Raw genomic sequence first — 7437 nt, 5'->3', positions numbered from 1 at the left:
CAGGTGCATCATTATATCTCTTCTTTGGATGAGTACCATAACATGCTAGTGGCTACACTCATTTAGTGATATATCATATCATCAGTAAGCTTAATAAAATATGCACATTAGGTACAAGCAAACACTATAAATTTGAATATAAAAATATCACTCGATCCAACATACAATCCTGCTATTTTATCCAACAAAACCTCGAATATGAAGATGCTCCATTGAGAGTGAATCAACACTTCAGTAGCTTAGATGCAATTATGATACTATTAAAAATTTTATTGGATCAATTAGGTTTATTCAGAATTATACTTTATAAAAAATTTATGGTTTTAAGAGTTTGTGGTCACTTTGGTGATCGCATGAAACAATCAAACCAAAAACCTTCAATACCTTATAAATAGTATCAATAAATTTTACATGCAGAATATGGTAAGATGTAATTATGACATTATTAAAACTTTATTGAATGAATTATATTAATCTAGAATTAGATATTATGAAATTTTTTTGATTTTTTATGTTCTTGGTCACTTTGGTGATTACACTGAATCAATCAAACCAAAATCCTTCAAATCTTTAAAAATAGTGTCAATAAACTTTACATGCTAAACATGGTATAAATACATTGTCAAGAAATAATAATAAGCTTATAATATTTTATTTATATATAAATAAATTAAATAGTATATAAAAATATATAATATGCAATTTATGAACTTTTATGCAATATAATTAGATGCTAGGACCATATCATAATTATAAGAGGATCTTCATGTAATAAAGTTTATTATGGGGACTAAATAATAATCTAGGAGTCTTTATGTAATAACTCTATTATAAGAATTAAAATATAATTTTAGAAGGATCTTTATGTAATATATACTTTTTCAAGTGCTTAAATGCAAAAATCTCCTTATTTAGTAAACGATCCAATCAAGTTTCGAATTTTGGGTCGGAACCCAAAACTGGAACCCACTAAATTTTCTTCTTCCTTTCAGTCACCTGAACCTATTTTTTCTTTTCCTCTCTATTTCTAATCACACATGGTGGGGACAGCAGAAGTCGAATGCCCCCTCCTTGGCCATATGCTGGCTAGCAGTCACCAAAAAGTCTAATCGGCGGACCACCACTATCTCCCAGAGCTTTCATAATTGAATAGAGGTGGAAGGGCGCAGCTAGTACTCCTTCGACCAAATTCAAGTCGACGATTGTTGGAAGACCATAATCAATGGACTGCCGCCCCTTCCTAGGACCCACCACTAGTTTTTCTAGTGATTGGAGGGGAACTGTCAGTTAATCGAGATCCGATGGTTCCTTCCTCACCAATAAACCTCCTTATTTATTTATTCACTGAAATAGTAGACTGGTTGCTAGAGATCGAGGACCGACATGATGGCTTGGTGCGATGGTTGTTGAAGGTCGACTGAAGTCCAACCATCAAGAATGGAGGAGGGAGGGTATAATGGTGGGAAATCATGAATGCCATCAGCCCTCTTCTTCTCCTTATAATATTCATTTATTTGTTTATTCAAATAATTCTAGTCCTTTAAAAAATAAATTTCATATCCTTTAAAATAAATAAATAAATAGTAATCATAAATCCTTTATAGAATCCAGGAATAGATCATGATCGTGATAACTCTAATTATAAGAAACCGATTAGGATGGCCAGTCAAATCTACATCCATGTAAACTTTATATGGATACGAAGACTTCAATCTTTAAGCCAAAAATCTATATGGCTCTGATACCACAATATAAAAACTTTATAGGGCAATAAAATTTATATGAAAAGCCATTGAAGTATTATTAGGATCTCTCAAGTCAGCCTGCATCTACTTATAGTAAATCAGCTTGCAATCACCTACAGCTATTAAAAAACCAAGCTGAAAGTACTCCTCGCTTTCATTGAGCAGCATCTTGATTTTTCAATTCCAACTCTGAGTATAACCGATAGGAAGGATCTTATAAACTCTCGAATGTTTAGGGACTAAGTCATAGGGATGTCCTTTTATAACATACCTCACCTATCAGAGATAGTATCTGAATCAGTCACAAAGACTAGATAATGGATGTTATTCATGATGGTTGTATTGAGTTTAACTTTATCAAACCATCAAATATTATCCTATCACTTTATCAGAGGTTTATCTTTAGTCAGAGTCTAGATCCATTTAAAACATGTAAAATAAACTCCAATGCGTGTTAGCGTGGGCCACAATCGGATAGGATTAATCAGATAAAATTGAATAGGATCATGATGAGAGGAGAAAGAGTGGTAAATTAATCTATGATATAATGCTTTCCATGTTATGGAGAAAGGTCACCTAGAAGGAGAGGTTTACTTTTGTCTGTGGGACTTGGTCAGGAGCAATGTGCATGACTCTTTATCCCACTCACTCTCCTCATATCCTCCCCCTAGCTGCCAAATTAGTCATGGCTCATCTTATAAAACTCATCCTCCTCTACTGCCATCGAGGACACTCACCCATGAGGAAGGACCAATGGATATGTCATACCATCTCTTATCAAAAATAAATAAAAAACAAGAAAAGAGAAGAAAGGGCCAATGGAAATGCCAGATAGATTGTAATATTTAATTAAAAAAAAGAAAGAAAAGGGAAAAAAGGGCCAACAGGTGTATCAAACAATCTTATCTTATAAATGAATAAATAACAAGAAGAGACAAGAAGGGGCCAATGGATGTTTACAGTTATTTTTTAAAAGAGATTTCTTTCCAAGATATCTCTATCAGATATACTTCAATTTAAAATTGAATTCTTGTGACTTTAAAAAGATGCTCTGTGCTACTTAACCATTGTAAATAACTATTGGTCTTAAACTTCAGTTTAAAGTGAAGAGTTACATATTTATAGATGAAAAGTCATGTAGTTATAGATTGAAAGGTCATGTATCTATAGATTAAAAAGTGACACATCTAGGGAAAGATATCTTTGCACCTATTCATATTCTATAAATATAGAGCCTGTAATTGAAAACAGTAATTTTTTTTCATCTTAAAACCTTTAGTTCTCTTTCTAATTTCTAAATAACTTTTGAGAGAGTTCTTAGAAATCTGTTCAAAATTACTATTAATTTACAGATTACATATCTAGGAAAAGGTGTCTCGCATCTATTCATACTCTATAAATATAGAGCCTTGTAACTAGAAATAGTAATTTTCTACCTTTCATCCTAAATCTTTATTTTTCTTTCTAGTTTCTAAATAGTTTCCTAGAGCGTTCTTAGAAATCTCTTTCAAATTGCTATCTATAGAATTTTATAAGGTTTTATTGTATCCAGGGCTAATTTTCCATAAACTTGTTGGCAAACTTATTTGAATAGGGATAAATATCACTTTAAAGATAGCGATTTATATGTTTCAGAGCCTTAAATTGTTTCATTATTTTATCTAATTAAACCACTCCTTCCCAATAATATTAAGATGATATTTGCGATGGCTACCGAATCAAGTACTATTGTCAAAATCATGACTCAAGACTTTGTCAAATTGGATTAATTTGATGGAACCAACTTCACTTGGAAGGACAAAATGATGTTTCTCCTGACTGACTGAAGATTGTATACATATTAGATCCGACATTGCAGCCTTTTCCTATGGAACACTACAAGATACTAAAGAGATTAAGAATGAATGGAGAAGAGGCAATAAGAGGATGAATTTATTTGTCGATGCCACATTTTGAATGTATTGTCCCATGGTCTCTATAACCTCTATGTTTCTCTCTAATTGCCTCAAGAAATTTGAAAAGCATGGGAAGAGAAATATACTACTAAAAGATAAGGTATGGATAAATTTTTAATTATGAAATATTTTAAATCTACATTAAGCGACAACATACCCATCAGAGATCAAGTGCCTGAATTGCAAGTTCTGGTTGATAGACTCTATCATCTTAAAATTATTATTCTTGAGTCACTTCTAGTGAGGGTAATTATTAGAAAATTTCTCTTACTTAAAATAATTATAGGAATAAGCTTCTGCATATGACAGAAGATTTCACTATAGAACAAATACCAAAGCATCTCAAGATTGAGAAAAAATCTAGAAAATGTGATGCTATATATCTGAATTCTAAAGCAAATGCTATTAACGAAAATGGGTCTATTAAAATCCTGAACTCTAAACACAAGAAGAGTCTCATAGTGCAAAATATAAATTCTAGTTTCAAGAAGAATAGCAATCCCAACAAAAGGAATAAATAAAGTTATCATTATGGAAAGAAAGGCCATTATATTCATGAGTGCAGGTACCATAAGAATGAGAAGAAGTCAGTAAAAGATGTAGCTAATAGTAATGCAAATATAGTGGAAGAAGAAGTCAAAAATCTTGTTGGCATGATTTTTGCATTACAAGTTGATACGGTCACTGAATGACATATGGCAACTATGAACCAATCATTTGATTGGTGGCTTGACTCTAACACAATAATACATATTTGTAATGATAAAAGGTAGTTCAAGAATGATGAGATTGTTGCTATTGGACAAAAAGTATTGACAGAAAATCATAGTCCTGCCAAAGTATTTGGAAAGGGACAATTGAACTCTACTTCATTTCTAGAAAGAAACTAACTTTATTGAATATACTACATATTCCAAAAATCAAAAAAAAATCTTGTTCTGCTAGCCTTTTATGTAAGAATGGCTTTAGAGCCATTCCAAAGTCTAATAAGTTGATTTTGTCTAACAATGAGGCATCTATTGGGAAAGGTTATTCTTGTAAGGCTATGTTCAAACTCAATCTTGGTAGCGATAAAATATCTCTAAATTTTGCTTATATTATTGATTCTTCTTCTTTATGGTGTGCTAGATTAGTATATTTAAATTTTAAGTCTTTGCATTATATGTATAAGCATGGATATATTTCTTATAAGCATGAAGATAATTATAAGTATGAAATCTGTATTCAAGAAAAAATCACCAAAAAACCTTTTCCTAAGGTAGAAAAGAAAATACAAATATTAGAATTAGTACATTCTAATATTTGTGAATTGAATGGAATTCTAACAAGAGATGATAAAAATATATACTTTTTAACATTTATAAATGATTTCTCTAGATACACATATGCGTATCTAATGAGAAGCAGAGATGAAGCATTTAATTTCTTTAAATGTTATAAAGTAGAATCGAAAGGAAATGAAAATTAAGATTCTCTATAGTGATGGTTGTGGAGAATAGTTTTCTGATAAATTTACTACTTATTATGAAGGACATGGTATCATACACTAGAAATCAACACCATGTACATCTCAATAAAATGGTTTGGCTAAAAAAAAAATAGAACTTTAGTTGATATGCTTAATACAATAGTTTTTTTTTGTAACAATACAATGGTTTTAAATGGTAAACTATCTCTAAATTTATGGGAAGCATTACATACCATGTTCATAATAAAATTTTATCTAGAAAAATTCAGATTTCACCTTATTAATTATAGAAGAGAAGAAACCAAATCTAAACCATCTTAAAATGGGGTGTTTGGCCTTTTATAGAGTTTATGATCCAAAAAGAACTAAATTAGGGCCAAGAGGGATAAAATATGTATTTATGGGATATGCTCAAAATTCAAAGGCTTACAAATTATGAGACTTAAAGTCTAATTCATAGTAGAAACAAGAGGTGCATAATTTACTGAAGATAAATTCTACTCTCACATTTTACCAGAGCCTATTCCCATAATTGATAATTTACCAACCCTACAATCTAGTTTAACTCCTAGTACATCTAATAATAAGAGCAATAAAAAAAGAAAAATAATATTTTCTCTGAACCTAGTAGAAGTAGGAAGGATAAAAAAGAAAAATTTGGATCCTAATTTATTTCTTCCCAATCTATAGTCTTCCTTATAGAAGGTAGTAGAACCATTGTGCTCAATGGAATATACATCTTATTAAATATTGAAGATAATCCTAAGACATATAGGGAGGCAATGGCTTCAAGAAATCAGTTTCATAAAAAGAAGCTATAAATGATGAAATAGACTCAGTATTGTCTAACAATTCTTGCATTCTTGTAGATTTATCTCAAGGATCAAAATCTATAAGATGTGATGTAAGTGGGCATTTAGAAGAAAATATAGTACATATGGGTCTATACAAACCTTCAAGGCTAGATTATAGTCAAGAGATATACATAGAAGAAAGGCACATATTATTTTGATATATATGCTTCGATAGCAAGAATAACATCTGTGAGAGGTTTTATTATAATAGCTTCAATTTATAATTTACATATTTATCAAATGGATATTAAAACAACATTCTTAAATGATGACATTGATGGAAGTTTATATGAACAATCAGAAAATTTTGTTCTTCCTAGAAATGAAAAGAAAGTTTGTAACTTGGTCAAATCATTATACAATTTAAAGAAAGTTCAAAGTAATGGCATGAAAAGTTTGATTCAATAATTTTGTTAAATAGATTCATATATAATAATGCTGATAAATATATTTACTCTAAATTTATTGATAATTGTGATGTGATCATTTGTTTTTATATAGATAACTTGCTGATTTTGAGACCAATTTAGAACATATATCTTAGACTAAGAAGTATCTAAATTCAAAATGAAAGATCTTAGTGAAGTATATACTATCTTAAGCATAAAGGTTAAGAAGCATAGTGGGGGCTATGCTTTAGATCAATCTTATTATATCGAAAATATATTCATGAGGTTTAAATATCTTGGAATAAAGAAAGTAAGTACCCTATATGATTCCAAGTTCTATTTAGTGTATAATTGATGTGGGACTAGATATATGCTTGCATATTTCTTACATTTTCCCCATTCACTTAAGCTTATCAAGCAGGAAAGTGATGAGCTTCTCCCATTTTTGCTCTCAAATAAAACCCCAGCCTTTGCATCTTCACCCTTTGTGGGATCCTACAACATATGTTGAATGAGTTCTTCGAGTTTTCTATAATTATAATCATTCCAAGTGACTTTGGCTTCGAGCTCGAGAACATGTTTCTAGTACTTAGTGGGCTTTCTTTGGTTCTCAATATGCAAAAAAATCTTATAACAATTTAGGACTCATTTGGTTCGCGAGAAATGGAAGGGGCAAAAGACAATTTCGAAGAAGTGGAGGAGAGTCTTCTTGTTTGATTGAAGTTTTAAGGAAAAAAATAGAAAAAGCTCTTTTTATGGAAAGACACTTTTTATATTTTATGAAAAGTATAAATCCAGGGAAGAGATGGGTTTTAGAATTTTCATGGAATGAAAATTAGTGGCTCCCTTTTCTTTTTAAAAATATCATTTTAAAATTATCCCTATAAATATTAATATAATATTATATTTTTATTATCCTAATATTTATATTAATATAATATAATAAATTTTTATATTAATATATTAATTTTTATATTAATATAATATTAATACTATATCAATAAATTTGTTACTAAAATATTTATA

The sequence above is a fragment of the Elaeis guineensis genome, chromosome 11 (assembly GCF_000442705.2).
Source record: "Elaeis guineensis isolate ETL-2024a chromosome 11, EG11, whole genome shotgun sequence".
Taxonomy (NCBI): Eukaryota; Viridiplantae; Streptophyta; class Magnoliopsida; order Arecales; family Arecaceae; genus Elaeis; species Elaeis guineensis.
This window is presented reverse-complemented; position numbering follows the sequence as displayed.